The sequence below is a fragment of the Staurois parvus genome, unplaced genomic scaffold, assembly GCF_062004578.1.
Source record: "Staurois parvus isolate SC_StPar_1 unplaced genomic scaffold, SC_StPar_1.0 ptg000048l, whole genome shotgun sequence".
Lineage (NCBI taxonomy): Eukaryota > Metazoa > Chordata > Amphibia > Anura > Ranidae > Staurois > Staurois parvus.
This window is the reverse complement of record NW_028317844.1, coordinates 5,787,737-5,808,925: the sequence shown is the minus strand read 5'-3', so window position 1 is coordinate 5,808,925 and position 21,189 is coordinate 5,787,737. Positions and strand designations below refer to the sequence as shown.

At 38.5% G+C, this 21,189-nt stretch overlaps 1 protein-coding gene across 4 annotated transcripts in view; it reads right to left on the bottom strand.

Moving 5' to 3' along the window:
• The window catches only part of SCML4 (Scm polycomb group protein like 4), a 148,264-nt gene that overhangs the window by 71,494 nt on the left and 55,581 nt on the right, over nucleotides 1-21,189 (bottom strand). For all 4 annotated transcript variants that reach the window (XM_089664876.1, XM_089664883.1, XM_089664890.1 and 1 more), the window contains exon 2: nucleotides 2,623-2,819. The gene's annotated coding sequence lies outside the window, so the exon portion shown is untranslated. The remainder of the gene's footprint in view (nucleotides 1-2,622; nucleotides 2,820-21,189) is intronic.

The window sequence follows — 21,189 nt, the reverse complement described above, 5'->3', positions numbered from 1 at the left end:
TTTGGCCACGAATGAGGGAAGCTGTTGTGGACTATTGCCACCGTTGTGTGAGATGTCTGCCTACTCGAGCTGCTCCTATGGTACACTTGAAAAGTTCTGGTCCAATGGATTTAGTGTGCATGGACTTTTTGTCTATTGGTAATGACAGCAATGGTGTGGGAAATGTTTTGATTGTGACTGATCACTACACTCGATATGCTCAAGCCTATCCCACCAAAGATCAAAAAGCAGTAACTGTGGCCAAAGTGTTGTGGGAGAAGTTTTTTGTTCATTATGGACTGCCAAATCGACTTCATTCTGAACAGGGACGGGACTTTGAAAGTCGGCTAATTAAAAAGCTGTTAACATTGCTTAACATCGACAAGAGCCGAACCACGCCTTATCATCCAAAGGGTGATGCTCTCCCTGAGCGTTTCAATTGTACCTTGTTGAATATTTTGGGTACCCTTCCTAATAGTGCTAAACAAACCTGGAGCTGACATGTTGGAGCTATGGTACGTGCCTATAATTGTACCAGACATGAGTCAACTGGTTTCTCTCCTTATTTTCTCATGTTTGGGAGAGAAGCCCGTCTGCCTATCGACATTCAGTTGCATGTGTCTACTGATGGACAAAGAGTGTACAAATAGCGCTACACTTTCAAAGGACAGCGCTGTTCCTAATCCTTTATCCTTGTCCTGGGAGATCTTCAGAGAAGTCAGGGGAGCTAGTAATGTCTGCAGGCTGTGGAGCTGGGAGCAGTTCTACAGGGGAGAGGAGAAATCTCTGCATGAAGTTTGCAACAAGCTAAGATAACTTTCAGAGGGGCTGTGAGCCCCTAGCCAGTATTGGGCTGTTGCTACTGATCTTTAAAGACTGACCACTTTCAAGGAAAAGAACAGTCCAGGATCTGTTTCTGTAAATTGGAAGTTAGTTGTCCCTGTGCATTGATTCAGACAAGTTGGGCATCCCATAATCCCTTATTACCCTGTCCAAGTAATTTCCTCTAAAAAAAATAATAAAAACCAAGCTCATGGACTGCTCACTGACTATGGATGCAAGTGTGGAAAATGCATGTGGTGTGCGGATCTTAGGAGGACTTAGAGACACAGCGGCCCTCAAGAGGGTAGCCCACTTATATTGCTAACATTTAACCCTATCCCTATCCTAATTAAGTAAGTTGAAGTGCTATATGTATGCTTGTGTGCAATGTGCAGATGGTGTGTGTTTTAATGTGTAATGTGCAGATGGTGTGTATGTTTCTGTGTGACGTGCACACTGTGTGTAGTAGTGTGTGTAAAGTATAGAGATAGGTGCATGTTTGTGTGTGTGGTACAGATTACATATATGCTTGTATGAATATCATTTTGCAAATCTGTAAATAAAAACATTGCTAATATACCTCAGATTCCCTTATTTTAAAACATTGAAAACACCTATCATTTTCCTCCTTTATTTTCCTTCCCACTTTTTACCAAATAAATTAAATCAATACTTCCTTTTCTATGTGTCCTTGCATTAATAGCAGCAGTTCCCAAACTATGGCTAGTTGGTTGCCATTGACTGGCCCCTGCAATGAGAAGACGCTGTACGTAGGCCTTTCTCTTTGCAAGTAAGACAAAGGGAGCTGCTATATGCAGTAAAAGTGGGTGCTGGGCACTGGAAAGCGCAACATTCCAGCACCTGGCAGTGTAACAAGCATCATTTTTTTCCCCGATGGTGCCTGTAGAGTCCAAGTCTTGCCATAGCTTTGAGGAATGACGTGAGTGACCAATCCACAGTGCACACCAAACAGCCTCAATAAAGTGCCTTGTGCTGTACTCACCAACCCATTAGCATCTGCGGGGTCAACCAGAACATTTTGCAGCAAAAGCTGAAAAAATGGCAACGTTATGAGTCCACACTAAGTACAAACACAGAGTACCAACACACATTTAAATACTCCCATATCCAATCACAAACCACATCAATACATAATGAACCAATCAGACAACATTAAGTGGACCTGATGAAGAACTGCAAATATGATCAGTATAAAAAAATGATACAGCCAACATACAATCAAAACCAGATCAATTTACAAATATCCAGCCAAAAAGGACAGACCTAAAGGAGAACCTTTTACAAAATGTAAATATCACTCTAACCCTTTGAATTACATCATAACCATACCCACTCAACACAGCAGACTAGATGGGTAATGTGATAATTGTAAATACACAGGCTAAACTCTCTAGTGTCTATCAATGCTGAACAGTTTCACATAACCCAAAGACTAAACCACATGGAGGGCACCCAGATTTGAACCAAGGACCTCTCAGTCTTAATTTCTACCACTGAGACAAATCAACCTTATCCAAGACCTCTACACACCTAGACCTGATGAGGAACTACACTAGCTCCAACACATCAGCTACAACTCCCAATGTCAATCAACATTGACCCCCTTAAGAAACAAGACACCTGCCCACCCCCTATCCTTTCCCTTTTGCAACTAGAGGATAAGATGGGGCACTAAATTAGTTCAAACATACACATAAATTCCAACCCCATTACTGATAAATAGTACCTCTCTTATTACATGAAGAAGTGTAGATTTCAACTTTGAAGTAAACAAAATGAAATTATATATTGAAGAATCACCGTAGTAATATAGAAGATGAATTTTCAAGGCGATACCGTTGATTATTCGACGGTAACTATTTCAGTATCAATTCTTTTATGGTGATTCGGTGGGTCATGTGTGCTGAAGGAGACATAGGACAGAGCCACAGATGATGGAGGATGAAATCTCAACAGATTTTTGGAATCAGCCACAGGCGAAGCTTCAATGGAGGATTCTGAAAAAGAAAACAACAAAAGATCAGGAGGGGTGGCAGAAGAGGCAAAAGAAGAAATGTCAACCTCTGCATTGGAAAGAAGTAATGACATCTCCACAACAAACTCTCTAGTTATGAACATCTCTTCTATACAACTCATGAAGGAACAAAAAATCTATTTTAGAACTTGGACTTTCTTTCTGACCTGCTTTTTTAAGTTAGATATTGAATTACAGAGATTTTTCAGAGATATTCATCTTAATTTATCATTTTACTATAATGCCAAAATGGGAAACAAAAAACAGGACAAACAACTGTCCAAGTCTCCATGGCCTAAAATTACCCTTTTTAACCTCCAACTTATCCAGAGATCCAGAGATTGAAAGGCTATAAAAACAGCCTTTGTTGCAGTACTTTACATTGGTTAATCAACTATGCATATATGCTGCAACTGACTTTACTTCACAATAGTTATTTTCCTGAATAATACACAGGAAGGCTGATAATGCAGTTTTTAAAAGTACATTTAAGTGACTCTCAGTGATCTGGGCTGATTAACTAAAAGAGTCGGGAATCTTCACATAAAAATTGTATGAATATTCACATCAATTATCCAATCATGTTGAAAACCTCTGTGAATGATTGGATATTCAAAGTGAATGGGAATTTGCATCTCACATGATTGAATAATTGAAGTAAATATTCACAAAAACGCTTTGCGGGAACATTCCCTCCTTTTAAAAATCATCCTCACTGTTTCTATTGCTTCTGCAACGATATGTGTGATATGATATGTACCACCTGGACTGCCCTTTACTTTAGTTACTTACTCCACATTAGTACAGCACATTAACAACTTGAGTCCCGGCCTCTATATACCCCTTTATACCCCTTTTCTATGTTCAGTAATTTGATAGTTTGACTGACAATTACTCCATCATACAATAGTGGACCAAAATTAATTTTATATTCTTTTTTTGAGACAGTTTTTTCATTTTGTGGTATTTAATGAAGGCTTCAAGACCACAAATGTTGAAAAAAATTCCTCCCTAATTTTCCGTTATAAAATATATCAAATAAAATGCTATGACAGTACAAACAGGGGAGAAGGGGAAAGTGAAAGGGTTAAAAAAATCACACACTCACCACCCCCCCAAAATCTGCTGTTACCTGTGCTGTGCAATTTCTGGACCTAATGAATGATCATTTATTAGTTCCTCCTTCCTCTGTTATGAGAAGAAGGGGTGGGCTCTCAGGTGTAAGCAGTACTACTGTTTATACATTTGTGACTGTTGTGACTCTTCTTCACTGCAACCATAACGCATAGAGATGCTCGAATTGGCTCTGTACTCTGTGTCTAAGAAAACCTAATAACAGCTTTTAACGGACACACTGGTTAGCCAAGGGCTATTTCTGAAGTGATGTTTATGATGGTACTCCAGAAATAGATGTCCTCCTCCCTACCGTTTTTTACAAAACAGTGGTAGGAAGGTGGCTAAGGTCCCTACAGTATATGTTATCCTTCCTGAGCCCCAGGCAATAAAAAGTTAAGACAAGATATTTCTCTCTTATCACACTTTATTTGTGACTGTACTCATATCAAAAACAAAATCCTAGAAAGTGCTTTAACTCTCCAGGGATTATCTCCCTATAGCAGTCTCCAAAGCAATTTCCCCAGAACACTTACAGTCCAACTTCCTACAGTCTGATTTCTTATAGTTCCTATCAGGGGCGTAGATAAAGGGGGAGTCAGGGGGGTCTGAACCCCCTCCAGAGGAGAGTTGCCAACCATCCCTTATAGGGACAGTCTGTTCAAAACAGTGGACACAGTTATAATCTGGCCGCTTGTGCAGTGTGCACGATGCAGTTCTGATATCAGCCAAGGTCAGAGCACTGGCAGTCTGTGTCATGCAGTTGCCTCCACCTCCCCCTCCCTACCTTCAGGTTGCTTCAGATTACATCCTTCCTACCCCGGGGCCCTTGCAGTTTTCTCCTCCCAGTTTCTTTTACTGTGGTCAGCTCTTTTCTATTTATTATAGGTCCATGGTTTCCAGTCTCAACCCCCCAATTTTTTGCAGGGGTTAAGGAGGCAGACATTTACGTAGTCATGCAACACTGTACCCATATGAGATTTCTATCTTTTTTTCACACATATAGAGCTTTCTTTTTCATTTTATTATTTGCTAAATAAAAAAATAAATTTTTCTTTGTTTCTGTTATAAAATTTTGCAAATAAATAATCTCTGCATAAAAGTAGGTCGAACTGTATTCTGCTACAGAAAATAACCCAAATCAGTGTATATTGTTTACTCTGTAGGAAAGTTAGAGTCCACAAACTATGGTATATATCTGAAAATCAATCAATTCTGATGTACTGACAGCTGATCTCATTTCTTGAGGCCCGAAAACACTAGGAAAGTACAAATACCCCCAAAATGTTAGGACAGTACAAATACCCCCAAATGTAAGGACAGTGCAAATATCCCCAAATGTCAAGACAGTACTAATTTCCCAAATGTCAGGACAGTACAAATACCCCCACAAATGTCAGCACAGTACAATTACCCCCAAATGTCAACACAGTACAAATACAGTTGCAAGAAAAAGTATGTGAACCCCTTGGGATTACGTGGAGTTTTGAATGAATTGGGCATAAAATGTGCTCTGAACGTCATCTAAGTCACAACAATAGAAGAACACAGTCTGCTGAACATAATACTACACAAACATTAAATGTTGCCATGGTTTAATTGCACATAACATGTAAACATTCACAGTGCAGGGAGGAAAAAGTATATGAGGCCCTAGCTTAATGACTTCTCCAGAGCTAATTGGAGCCAGTAGTGAGACAACCTTGACTCCAATCAGTGTGATGATATTGGATGTGTTGCTGACAGCTGTCCTGCCCTTAAAAAACACACACCTGTTTTGGGTTTACTGGTTTCAAGAAGCACTGTCTGATGTGAACCATGCCTCGCAGAAAAGAGCTCTCAGACCTACGATCAAGAATTGTTGACTTGCATGAAGCTGGAAAGGGTTACAAAAGTATCTCCAAAAGCCTTGATGTTCATGTGTCCACGGTAAGACAGACTGTCTACAAATGGAGAAAGTTTAGCACTGTTGCTACTCTCCCTAGGCGTGGTCGTCCTGTAAAAATGACTGCAAGAGCACAGGGCAGAATGCTGCATGAGGTAAAGAAGAATCCCAGAGTGTCAGCTAAAGACCTACAGAAATCTCTGGCACATGCTAACATTTTTGTTGACACATCTACAATAAGGAAAACATTGAACAAGAATGGAGTACATGGGAGGACACCACGGAGGAAGCCATTGCTGTCCAAAAAGAATATTGCAGCACGTTTGAAGTTTGCAAAAGAGCACCTGGATGTTCCACAGCACTACTGGCAAAATATACTGTGGACAGATGACACCAAGATTGAGTTGTTTGGGAAGAACACACAACACTATGTGTGGAGAAAAAAGGCACAGCACACCAACATCAAAACTTCATCCCCACTGCAAAACATGGCGGAGGGAGCATCATGGTTTGGGGCTGCTTTGCTGCCTCAGGGCCTGGACGGATTGTTGTCATTGATGGGAAAATTAATTCCAGAGTTTATCAAGACATTTTGCAGGAAAACGTACAACCATCTGTCTGCCAACTGAAGCTCCGCAGAGGATGGGTGATGCAACAGGACAATGACCCAAAGCATACAAGTAATTCAACAAAACAATGGTTGCAACAGCACAGAATACGCCTTCTGGAGTGGCCCAGTCAGAGTCCTGACCTCAACCCGATTGAAATGCTGTGTCATGACCTTAAGAGAGCGATTCACACCAGACATCCCAAGAATATTGCTACACTGAAACAGTTTTGTGAAAAGGAGTGGTCCAAAATTACTCCAGATCGTTGTGCAGGTCTGATCTGCAACTACAGGAAACGTTTGGTTGAGGTTATTGCTGCCAAAGGAGGGTCAACCAGTTATTAAGTCCAAAGGTTCACATACTTTTTCCTCCCTGCACTGTGAATGTTTACATGTTATGTGCAATTAAACCATGGCAACATCTAATGTTTGTGTAGTATTATGTTCAGCAGACTGTGTTCTTCTATTGTTGTGACTTAGATGACGTTCAGAGCACATTTTATGCCCAATTCATGTAAAACTCCACGTAATCCCAAGGGGTTCACATACTTTTTCTTGCAACTGTACCTCCAAATGTCAGGACAGTACTAATCCCCCAAATGTCAGCACAGTACAAATACCCTCAAATGATAGGACAGTGCAAATACCCTCCAGATGTCAGGATGGTATAAATCCCTGCCAAATGTCAGGACAGGACAAATACCCTCCAAATATCAGGACTGGACAAATACCCCCCAAATGTCAAGACAGGACAAAAATCCTCCAAATGTAAGGACAGGACAAATCCTCCCTCAAATATCATGACAGAACGAATACCCCCCAATGGCCTCTTTTTGGAAAGTAGACAGTCTGAGGTAATTAGTAAGAGGCATAGCAAGTTTTTTAAAGTTGTAATTTTTGTCACACATTTTTGGAAAATGCAGACATTTTTTTTTTATTGTTTTTTTTCACAATTTGATTTTTACATACTGTCACCAGTGCAGTACATATCCATCACAAAGCTGGTGTGGCAGTGATCAAAAATTCTGACTGGTGACAGCATGTAAAAAAAAAAAAAGTTTAAAGACATTTCTTTTCATTTTGTTTAACACACTGTGACCAGAGAAATATAATGTTACCATAATAACATTGTACTACTCTGGGAAAGTGATCAGAATTTTTTTTTAATACACACTATGATTGCTTATAACAGTGAATTCTACTGTTATAAGCAACCATTTTTATTGAATGAAATTGATTCATTCGATGTTTACTGTTGTAGCTAGTTGTGATTGGCACTGGCTGTACCATGTGATTGCTGTGACCAATGTACAGAGATCAACACGATAGTACACAATGGATGGCATGAATGAATGCCATAAATTGTCTATAACTGTCATGTGATCTTCTGTGATTGGTCACAGGGATCACATGGTATCGGCAGCAGGCTTTACACTGATCGGCCATCCACAGCGGGTGACAGATCTCGCTGCAGCGTGGCCCTTTCCAGGAGGACGTCATATGACGTCCATCCGGAATGGTTCCCGGTCATCATTTGACTATAGGCCAAGCAGGAAGTGGTTAATGTTGTCTCTTTATTGCCTGTTTAACCCCTAAAAACCTGTCCCACATCTGCATGGTGAATGAGTTGCATTTGATGGGTGCTACCTCCTGCCCGCTGAGTGCAACAGCATTTATAGCTGTTGCCCCCATCAGCTGTCTTTAGAGCTTTTTTAAAATGGCACTTGGTCAAACAGCCACTGTCACTATACCATATTAAAATGGTATTTGAGGCTCAAGTGGTTAAAGTATATATAAAGCAGATACAAACAAATATAGACAATTGGCACTGAGAGGGAACTAACTTATATGCAAACTAAATAAAGTATGGGCATCAAAGGTACAACTATGGGATTATGGCAAAATATTCCAATACTAAAAAATCACATAAGAGCATAAAAGTCCATAATGTCCATGAGTCTTTACAAGGGTTACTGGTGACGACAGTTCCCCATATGGCGAAGTAATACTCTGTGGAAGATATGAACGAACACAAGGGGACGCCAATCTGAGTGTAGAGGGTTAATCATTTATAAAATGCATTAAAATTAGTAGCTACTCACAAACAGAAGGAGTATGAATGCATGTTAAAAGCAATCCTCGGCTTAACCACTAGGAGGCCAGCGGTGTCGATTTGGGTCCTGGTCCTTCTGGATTGACGGGGATGGAGCCGGCAGCTGTCAGTGGTGCCATGACCAGCGTGGAACGCAAGGAAGTCAGGACCCGGCAGGAAACCAATAGGAAGGCGAGGAGAAGTCAGGTGATGCGTTTCAAAGCAACTGCTTACAACCATCATATGTATATATACGTGACAAGAATTATGTCAGAAGCCGTAATGGTGGTGTCAAAATTAAAGCTAGTGAAGCAATTAAGTACTTATAAACCTATTAAACTTTTAAAACAGTCCATATGAATGTACGTTGTCATACGTGGGGCTATATACCACTAAAATAGATATGGAAGATAATAATAATATACTATTATAAGGAATGATATATAGGATTAAGATAGAATAAAATTGGATCATGGATGGATTTTTGATGGAATTCAGAATAGTGTTGCGGGACACTATGTTTTGGATTACCGTCCTGTACTAAGCAAAGGTGTTCTCCGAACCTTTTTCTGAGGGTTCTGATCACAGAAAAGTTTTGTGGCAACAAAACTTTATGTCTTACCTATGCCCATGTTTTCCATGGTAAAAAAACATTTTGTACTAATGGAAAAACGTATCCTATTACAGCATTCTATAATTGCTCCTCCACGTATGTGGTATACTGCCTTTCCTGCTCTTGTGGCCTGCTTTGCGTAGGCCGCACAATCAGAACCCTCAGAAAAAGGTCTGGAGAACATGCTTAGTACAAAATGGTAATCCAAAACATAGTGTCCCATGACATGTCTCTGAATTCCATCAAAAATCCATCCATGATCTCCAAGTATAGATCATTGATTCTATACCAGACACATAAGCCAGATCTGAACGTTTCCAACAGCTATGCAAACAAGAAACCTTTTTGATATACACCCTCTATACATTAGCTACAGAGTAGACAGGTGGCGCACACACCTAGTGCATTATCCAAGGTTTATTCAAAGGTATAAAAGACAAAAACATGCTCACAGATGAAGCATGTATAAAAAGCTTTTGCATTAAGATGGCCACAACGGCAAGCAAGGTATTCCAACCGTCAGTGCGGTCAAATGGCTGATGTGTTTCGGGGACGAGTCCCTTTTCTCAGATCTCAGAGTTGCTGACCAGCTTCTTAGACTGGTACAGATGTGTAGTGGATAAGGAGGACCGATGCTTTGAACAACGTTGCTGCTGTACCTGACAGTATGCAAGTATGTTTTTGTCTATTATATATTTGAATAAACCTTGGATAATGCACTAGGTGTGTGCGCCACCTGTTTACTCTTTATCTAGTGGCTGATCTCCCCGTCTGAGGAGGGCTGCACCCCTGAAGCATCTTCTTTTGGTTATCTCTGTCCTGGTCCCCTTGGCTAACCTCTGGCTGTCCATTTCCTGAAGCGCTGGAGAGTACATACAATATCCTCTACACATTAGCTCCTGGGGGGTTAAACGTAGAAATAGAGGTCCACACTGTTTTATGAATATTCCTTGATCCATCAGTATTCCCAATTTTATTCTATCTTAATCCCATATATTATTCCTTATAATAGTAAATTATTACTATCTTCCATATCTAACTTTTATGGAATATACTTTTATTTGATTTTGTCCTATTATCAGGTCTCTCTATTTTAGCGGCATATAGCCCCCACATATGACACCATACATTCATATGGCCTGTTTTAAATGTTTAATAAGTTTATAAGTACTTAATTGCCTCACCAGCTTTAATTTTGACACCACCATTATGGCTTCTCACATATTCCTTGTCATGTATATATACATATGATGGTTGTAACTTTATTATTGTAGGTTAATTAGTGATCTTTTTGCTTATGCATGTTCCGATCCTATCCGCTGATCCATACTGCACATTCTGTCTCTAGTCCAGCGCTGTCAATCCTCTACAATTAGCCTGCCTTGTCCTGCCCTTCCCCTATAGGAGATTGACTTTCCCCACAGCTAATCAGGTCTGAAGAAGAAGCAGTTGCTTCGAAACGCGTCACCTGACCTCTCCTCACCTTCCTATTGGTCACCTGCGGGGTCCAGACTTCCTTGCGTTCCACGCTGGTCACGGCACCGATTTCAAACATCCTACACCGCTGACAGCTGATGGCTCCACCCCCAAGGACCAGTACCCAAATTGACACCGCTGGCATCCTAATAGTTAAGCCAAAGATTGCTTTTAACATGCCTTCATACGCCTTCTGTTCGTGAATAATTACTAATTTTAATGCATTTTATAATGATTAACCCTCTACACTCAGATTGGCGCCCCCTTATGTCCGTACATATATAAAGGCAAAACCTTTTTTTTTTTTACTTTTGGACAGCATATGGAATGGTATGCCAGGGTTTTCTTTGCTGTCTGCGTCCCATTGGGGAAATTTTCCTTTATTTCTGGTCGCAAAGACACAACAGGATTCAAACTGAAATCTCTCCAAAGCAGAAATCTCTCCAAAGAGAAAATCCAATCTTGATCTGGCCATACACTAGTAAATTTTTAAACAAACAGATGTATGAACATTCATATGAACAATTGTAGGAAAATTCCCTGTACATTTGATGACTTGGCGAATGTTGTTTGAAAGTGCTTTAAAAATGTTGTTTGCTTTTAACATTCAATTTTGAAATGAATGTAATTTCTGTATGAAAATCACATACACTGTTAGAAACTCATTTGTTTGATGAAAATTTTCCTTTGAATTTCCTAGTCACTAAGGTTTAGAAAATTAAAAAAATGCTCGTAAACCAAATGATTTCAAACAAAATTCTACTAGTTTATCTCTGGCTTTAGACAGCTGTCACTGAAACAGATGTCTCCATTGGAAGATTTCTCTCTACCTCCTGGTCCTGTGACAACTCTAAAAAATATGGATTTTCATTACTTCTGTACCAGAAACAATGGTCACCTGGACAAAGAGAGAAAAGGTGAATTTCTCCAGCATGGGCACAGACATCAATAAAAACCTGACAGGGGTTTAAAACCTACTTAAAACAAACAACATTTTAGCTTTACAAACACTTTATTGCAAGCATAGAAAATCTAATTTGTGTTAATGTCCTAACATTTTATGGGCTATCCCTGTTGATGAGGCCACAAATAACTAATTTCAAGATTGAAATAGAAAAGTATACTTTGCACCAGTTTCATCTTGTACCTCCAATGTCGTAGCTGCACCGAGATGAAGTCACCTCTCAGGGACTCTGGAAATGCCAAACACATGCTGTTGTTCCCCTATGCATGATTCAATGATAGTTTCCCTGCCTACATGGAATTGATGGTGTCATTTACATAAACAGCTCATGTACCATATGATCGCTTTGACAAATCACATAACAACTGTACACAATAGATGGCTTTTCATGCCATCCATTGTGTACTAGTGTGCTGATCTCTGTGATTGGTCACTGTGATCACATGGTACAGAGAGGGCCAATAACAGCCTGTGGCCAATCACAGCTAACCACAATAGTAAACACTGAATGAATCAATTTCATTTTCACTCAGTAAAAATTGTTGCTTTCAACAGTGAAATTCACTGGTATAAGCAATCATAATGTGTAAAAAAAAAAAAAAAATCCTGATCACTTCCCCAGAGTAATACAGTGTTACTATGGTAACATCACATTGTTCTGGTCACAGTGTGTTAAAAAAATCCTAAGAAAAGGAAAACTAATGTAATAATAAGTAAAATGATAATTTGGGGGTTTACATACTGTCACCAGTCAGTGTCCCTTATCATTGCCACACCAGTTATATGACGATGTTGTACTGCACTGGTAACAGTTTGTAAAACACAAATGTGAAAAAAAAAAACTTTTTTTTTATTTCTTCGCTTTCCATAAAATTGTGACATTTTTCAAAAAACTTGCCATGCATCTTACTAAATATCTTGGGCTGTTACTTTCCAAAAAGGGGTCATTTGGGGGATATTTGTACTGTCCTGGTGTTTTTGGTCCTCAAGACATTAGATTGTCAGGACATCAGTACATCGGGATTGACTGATTTTCATATATATATATATATATATATATATATACACACACATACATATATATACACATACATATATATACATACACACACACTATATTGCCTAATGGATTGGGACACCACTCCAAATCATTGGATTCAGGTGTTCCAATCAGCTCCATGGCCACAGGTGTTTAACATCAAGCACCTAGGCATGCAGACTGCTTCTACAAACGTTTGTGAAAGAATGGGTCGCACTCAGGAACTCAGTGAATTCAAGCATGGTACCGTGATAGGTTGCCACCTGTGCAATAAGTCCATCTGTGAAATTTCCTTGCTGCTAAATATTCCACAGTCAACTGTTAGTGGTATTATAACAAAGTGGAAGCAACTGGGAACAACAGTAACTCAGCAATGAAGCGGTAGGCCGGGTAAAATGCGCGGGGTCAGCGCATGCCGAAACACAGTGTGTAGAAGTTGCCAACTGTCAGCAGAGTCAATAGCTAAAGACTTCCAAACTTCATGTGGCCTTCAGATTAGCACAAAAACAGTGTGTAGGGAGCTTCATGGAATGGGTTTCCATGGCCGAGCAGCTACATCCAAGCCATACATCACCAAGTGCAATGCAAAGCGCCGGATGCAGTGATGTAAAGCACGCCACCACTGGACTCTAGAGAGGTGGAGATGTGTTCTCTGGAGTGATGAATCACACTTCTGACAATACAATAGATGCACAAAAAATGGCCGTTGTCCCAGCCTATAACTAAAGTTTTTTTTTTCTTTTCTTTCCTTTGTCGAGCAATTGTTAATTGAGCATTGGGTCTTATCCTGCAAGAGTTGATGCCCATTCACACCATTTGGCATTTGTGTTGGGCTACACTGGGCAGCTGTGTGTGTGTGTGTGTGTGTGTGTGTGTGTGTGTGTATATACAGGGAAAAAATAATAAATACACACACACTATATTGCCAAAAATATTGAGACACCCATCCAAAACATTGGATTCAGGTATTCCAAGCTCCTCCATGGCCACAGGTGTATAAAATCAAGCATCTAGGCATGCAGACTGCTTCTACAAACATTTGTGAAAGAATGTGCAATAAGTAAATCTGTGAAATTTCCTTGCTACTAAATATTCCACGATCAACTGTTAGTGGTAATATAACAAACTGGGAAAAACAGCAACTCAGCCACAAAGTGGTAGGCCACATAAAATGACAGAGTGGGGTCAGTGCATGCTAAAACGCACAGTGCGCAGAAGTCGCCAACTGTTTGCAGAGTCAATAGTTAAAGACCTCCAAAACTGCGAGCCAGGCCTTCTCATCCGACAACATTTCCTGACCTCACAAATGTGCTTCTGGAAGATTGGTCAAACATTCCCATAGACACAATCCTAAACCTTGTGGCCAGCCTTCCCAGAAGAGTTGAAGCTGTTATACAGTGGGGCAAAAAAGTATTTAGTCAGCCACCAATTGTGCAAGTTCTCCCACTTAAAAAGATGAGAGAGGCCTGTAATTGGCATCATAGGTAGACCTCAACTATGAGAGACAAAATGAGAAAAAAAATCCAGACAATCACATTGGCTGATTTGGAAAGAATTTATTTGCAAATTATGGTGGAAAATAAGTATTTGGTCACCTACAAACAAGCAAGATTTCTGGATCTCACAGACCTGTACCTTCTTCTTTAAGAGGCTCCTCTGTCCTGCACTCATTACCTGTATCAATGGCACCTGTTATCAGTATAAAAGACACCTGTCCACAACCTCAAAGAGTCACACTCCAAACTCCACTATGGCGAAGACCTGTTATAGCTGCATAGGGTGGGCCAACTCAATTTTGAACTGTATGAACTAAGACTGGGATGCCATTAAAGTTCATGTGCGTGTAAAGGCAGGCAATACTTTTGACAATATAGTGTGTGTGTATATATATATATATATATATATATATATATATATATATATATATACATACACACACTGTATTGGTATTGCTAAGTGTATATATATTATTACCAAAGATAATAAACACTGGTTTGGGTTATTATCACCAAATGTAGCAGAATATAGTTTGGCCTAAATGTATGAAGATATACAATTTATTTGCAAAATGTTATAACAGAAACAAAGAAAAACTTGTCTGAAAATAATTTAAAAAAATTTAATATGGGTACAGTGTTACATGACTGCGTAATTGTCATTCAAATTGCTGAAAGCTGAAAATTGACCTAGGCAGGAAGGGGGTGAAAGTGCTCGGTATTGAAAAGTGTCAAATGAACCAACAATGTAGATTGTTGATCCAGAGAGTATCTGATTACCATTGGTAAACAGAAAGGAATTTTGGAACAAACCAAATTATGTTAAAGGCTTTTTTTTACTTTCCTCTGAATCCATAGTAGCTTTAGGGTTCTAGAGATGCAAGATTTTTAATTCTATGGTTGCCGATAGGTTGAGTTCGATAGACTTGTGTCTTTTTTCAACCTCTCTCTTTCACTCCTAGCAAGCATTTCTCTACTGTCTGCTCTAGAGACTTGCTATCATAAATTTCAATCTAAATTTTCTTGAGGGTTACTTATGCTGCACTTAATGCAAAATAATGAAGTGGGGCCTTTTCTAAACAGTAAGCAGCACCTTTATTTAAACTTCTGTGAAAAATGGAAGGTCTAATTTCCAAATAAGCATTAAATGGCAGAGTCTTCAATTGCATTAGCTAACGTCATACTAGTTACAATAAATGAGAACCCAGTACATCATATCCATTTCTAATAGTTTGGATAAATTACAGTTTTACTGGAAGTAGGAAATCTGGAGCAATAACTGGCAAAATGCAATTAAATCTGCCAAAATATATTCACGATGACCAGGAGGACAACTACCTCTGGGCAGTTCTTGTTTTTTGAAGATTATGGCTGGCATGAAGAGACTTTGCTTTTGTTCATGTTACATACCATATATATTAATATACTTAGGTCAGTATTTTACCTGCTCAAAAGAATTATGACAAATGTTTTTATTATACATTTATTTAATTTACAATGTTCAGGAATGAACATTTCTTGTTATGTAATTTCATCGGTCATGTAAATATGGAGTATTTACCTATTACCAATCAGCAAGTGGAGGCTTTGTACATATTAACTAGGTTAGTTCTAATGGTTTTACAGAGTTGCTTACATAGCTCAATAGCACAAGCTCAAATTTACACATGAAGCTTAAAGACTGTGAAAAGAAAGTGAATTAACCCCTCTCTTACTGCTCTATGCTGCAAAATACTGATGTTTGATTACAGAGAGAAAGTCTAAAAGCAAACACCTTCTGCATTCTCTTTATATAGCACAATGCTCTAGGTATCCTCTGTCACTGGTGAACCCTATTTTAAACATGTGGTGAAAAATAAATATTTTATATAAATGGAAAAAGCTAAAACAGCAGTTTAAAAACTTATAAACAGCTAGCATGGCTGCTAGCTCTCAGGCTGAGCTGTTACTGAGAACATCCCCACTGATGTTTGAGAGTCAATCAGAGTGGTTCCTAATCATGTGATTAGCTACGCCATAGTGATCAAATGCAAGCTGGGAGTTAAATTACAAAATAAACATTTATCCTACAGATGCCACTGCAGCCTAAAGATAGCACTGTGCTCTGTTTAATACTGTAATTGTCAGATGCAAGAATAGTATTAGAAATATATATATATATATATATATATATATATATATATATATATATATAATTCTGAGACAATAGTTATGTTTTGCAGGTTATCCCATCTGACTAATAATGACCTCATCAAAAAAATACAGTAGCAGCAATGACATGACACTTGTCTAATTGTAAGCTCCAAGGAGCAGGGCCTTCCTATCCCTCTTGTATTGAACTGTATTGTTTCTGTATTGTCTCCCGTTATATTGTAAAGCACTGAGCAAACATTTGGCGCTATATAAATCCTGTATAATAATATTAATAGCAACTGAGAATTAGGGCTGCTTGTTGCCAATGGCGACATCTTTCTAAAGAGTATACACTATTGCATATACCCAGTTAGCATACAGTATAACATTTTCAATTTAGTAAATATGCTTCCTTCGCCCTTACTTGTACTTTTATTCACTACTGATGATTTATACATTTAGTACATGTGACAAGCATACCATTGTGTAAGTGGACAGGTATCATTTTCTTGAAACCTAATAATCTGTCACTCTCCTTGGCATATCATCAAGCAGATTCTATCTGACAATTTACTAAAACAGGAATAAAAAACAGCATTCTAGTTTCAAGTTACTTATAGCACGGCTCTAATAAATGTCTTTCTATATACTGTGTGTTAGTTTTAGCACTGACTTGCTGCTAGGACACATTGACAAATGATCTCCCTGGAGTCTTTAAGCAGGCTTGATTACCCAATGATCAAGAGATGACTCTGCTGATAAAGGTCTCCATTTGCTCAGGGCTATGTCTGCCACAAAAGTTCCCACAAGTCGCAATTCACAATTAATCAGCTACAAATTGTAAAACCTCATGATAGCAACATAATACATTATGTATGATTATTATAGGTAAGTACACCAGACTTTATGTTATCACCCTGTAATTATATTCCATTCTGATGCCTTTGAAAAGCAGTATATTTTAAAATTGAATTTAATAGCAAACAAACCTTCTTCTTTTTTTTTTACTGATCTAGAACAAGAGAAAAGTATATCTATCACTGCAAGAGCTTCTTAGAGAGTATGATACATACTATATATTTTATGGGCCAGTGATAATATCAGTTAATGGAATAATTTCCATTTTTGACAACTAAGCAATTATTTTGTTAATGACCTGCTGAGAAATTGATAAGAGTATTGAAGAAGATTACCCCATCATGTTGCAATATAGCCATTTCTATTAACAGTGCAATTTAGCCTGCTCTTTGTGGTATTAAAGCCTTTTGTTATTTTTACTCCTACCCATTCTTAAAGTGACACTGGCTTTCAAAAACATATTGGTCTATATACCTTGTTTTCCAGTCTGTACATAGCTACTTCTGTTTAAAAGAAAACTATTTTTTTTTTTGGGGGGGGGGGGGGTTTGCTAAAAAATAAAAACCTGATACAATGTACTGTATACAGACCCCATTTACACCTGGGCGTTGTGTGTTTCACAATCTGTGGTGCAGTGCCATTACATTAAATGGCACAATAATGCATCTTGACAGCACACCTAAAACATTTGTATTTCAGCAAACCAAAACACACAGATGTAGATCATTTGTGCATTGTGTGTGCAATATAAAATCTATTCTATGTAAACCATCTGTGCATTGTGGTGCACTGGAAAAAAGTGAAGGTGTTTTTTTTGTCCATTGAGGTGCACAGCTTAGTTTGCATAGTACTGAGAGTCAAATTAAAGTGCATTTGTTTTTTTGTTTTCCAAGCATTTGTTTTTTTAAGGTACTTTCTGACACTTGTGGGTTTTTTTTATTTCTTATTATAGCATTAAGATTGCTCAAATGGTGATAGAAAATCTTCCTGACTCCCTCAATAAGTTTTAAAATGGACAAATATCAATTTCTTCATAGCAGAGATAGCTAAGTGAGTGTACCAAAGTTTGATCATGTACTGTAATTCCAATCTACAGTATATAGTTCACCTTAAGAAACTTTTTGCTCAACAAAATTGAGTATTTAAAGTTCAACTCCAGATTGAGCCACCTCTTTAGGGCCTTATTCACACCATATGTGCAGAAAACTGATGCGCAGATTTCACTTGCAGGAGATTTTCTTCTCCCACTGGCCACAGTCCAGCCCCCCTAAAGTCTGAAGGACAGTAAACTGACCCTTCGTTTATAAAGTTTGGAGACCCCTGGTATAGTTGATTCAGTGTGGGGCACTGATGTGTCATACATGCACTGCATTTACAGCAAAAATTGAAATTTGCCAAAAACCAATTTTTTTCAAATAATGCTGTGTCGGGGTACAAAATGATGGCATTTGCACAACAATTTCATCTACACAAACATCAACAATCAGAATTATTGTATATTGACATTTGTGGTTTGCTTCTCACATCAGTTTATGAAACATTTTTGATGAATGTGGAATTTTTGTTTTGAATTAGATTTTCTGAAGCACAAACTGACTTAAAGCAGAACTATGTTCTCTGAGTCAAAATTGATTATTTTGAATCCTTATGCTGCTTAGTAAATAGATTGAAACATTTAATAGTTTTAAACTTTATTTTAAAAGATGTTCAGTTACCTCCTGGTTTCCAGGTCTAGGCAAATGATGCCATACATCCTAGCAGTTTTCTCAGCTAAGCAAACCCTCCTACCTGCATGCCTGAACTAAGGGCAGATGGATTCCACAAAGTAAATGCTACATTAATCATCTGCACTTACTCAAGGTGGCCATGGCCACAAATGTTAGGGGGTGTTTTTCAGGGTCCATGCACACTAGGGGCAGAAAATTGCCAGAACCTCTAGCAAAAAAAGCCAAATAAAAAATGCTCATATTGCATTTTCTTTTATATGTGCTTTTTTATGTAAACCATTCCCCTATGCTCATTTTATGAGTGTTAAACGTTTTTCCTGCTCTGAAGCTCCTCTCCAAAATGCACTTGTGATGTTTTTTTTCAGCCTGAAAACGCTCCTCTGGAAATATGTCCCTCAATGCACATAGAATTGCTTATACAGGCTGAAGAAAAAAATGCCAAATGCCTTTATAAGCACCATTTTTTATGCCCAATGTGCATTGACCCTCAAATTGATTTCTCAGCACAATAAAGGATGGGGACCTGACTGGATGGGGAGTTTGCTTTAAATATAAAAAATATTTAAATAGCATTTTTGGTTTGTGATACTGATACAGAGTAGCCCTGCTTTAAAGAGAACCTAAAGTCTGTGATACTTACCTTTCCTTCAACAGTCAAATGTCCCTCAGCAGCATCTTCTACCCAACTTCTCCTGGGTAGCGGGCTGCAGCCATTTTCATTGGCTGGTGCAGGATGACACAATAAAACACAGAGAGCCTCCTGCACTGCCAATGTAACACCAGATAACAAAAAACAAAAAACAGGAGTGGCCGCTAGCACCCAACTACAATACCAAATAGCGAAGTAAACACACAGGGGTGGTGCTGCGCTAATCCTATATATAAAGGTGGATGAGATCAAAAAGGTGTATAAAGACTCAACCTCACTTATGTGCATAAACAAAAAATATATAAAAAATATAAGAATAAATCACACACGCGATCCTAAATACAATGAAATCATCAAAAAACAAATACACAATGACATAAACTACAATGTGATATGTAATGAAGTTAGTGTTTCAAAATAGTGAGTGAATAAACAGACAATGCAATATTGACCGTATTAAACCAAATAACAAATGGGCCAAGAAAGGGAACTGAAACAATAGTGCACAGTCCAAAATCAGGGCCCTGAGAAAGCCACATGACCTGTGACGTAACGCGTAGGATGGAGGCGTGGTGACGTCATTTTGCAGCCGCCATCGTGCTACACCCATGCGAGTACACCTTGTGTGTTCCTTGCTTATTTTATGCTTGTGGGTCTGTAGACCCTATTGTTTTTTGCAAGTCGGCTTTTGGCTTGTGTTGCCTTAATAAATTTTATAGTGTACTACCCTATGGGAATCCTTGTTTTCTACTTCTTTATGGTGATCGCCTGAGAGGCTGTTTGGCTGAACATCATTAGGAGGGGGATACCACCACCATTGGGATGGTTCCTGGATTGCTGCCAAGGGTACTGATGCGATTAGGATCGCTCCGCTGAGATCTACACTGAAATGTGTTAATCCTCAGGGGTCACAGCGTGGAGGTGAGCGTGCATGCTAGCCAGTGGTGGATTCATGTGTTAGAGTGATCACCGGATGCTGTCACCGATTGAATGTACATGGAGTTGCATTTTGGATTGAACACTGAGTTGATTTTGGACTGTGCACTATTGTTGCAGTTCACTTTCTTGGCCCATTTGTTATTTGGTTTAATACATCCAATATTGTTCACTCACTATTTTGAAACACTCACTTCATTATTTATCAAATTGTGGTTTATGTCATTGTGTATTTGTTTTTTGATGATCTCATTGTATTTAAGATCACGTGTTTGATTTATTCTTAATAAATGCATTAATACATACTAAAATATACATATATATATATATATATATCTTTAGATCTAGTGTTAAATCATCTCTGTCTCCTGATGAAGTGGATAAAATCAAAGAAACCTATTGAGCTTTCAAAGAATTGTCAACTTTAACTTACGATTTGTAATGTATCTTCGAGTTGTTACTCATAAGACAACTGTGATTTTAATCACACATTTTGATGTTAAAAATGATTTAATTGTGAGTGTATCAATAAAGTGTATATTTTATGAAAACGGTTGTATTGTGCCTTCAAAGTCCCGCCATTTCAAATGTCTATTTGCACAAATTAGTTGTGTCCTCCACTTTTACACAACTGGATGACCTAATTAATGTTTTGTTAGTACACAGAGAATATGCAGCCTTTGTGAAAGTCCATTTTTTTTTTATTCTATGAAATTTTAAAAGGTAGATTTCATCATTTTTATAACTGCTTTAGGACAACTAGCA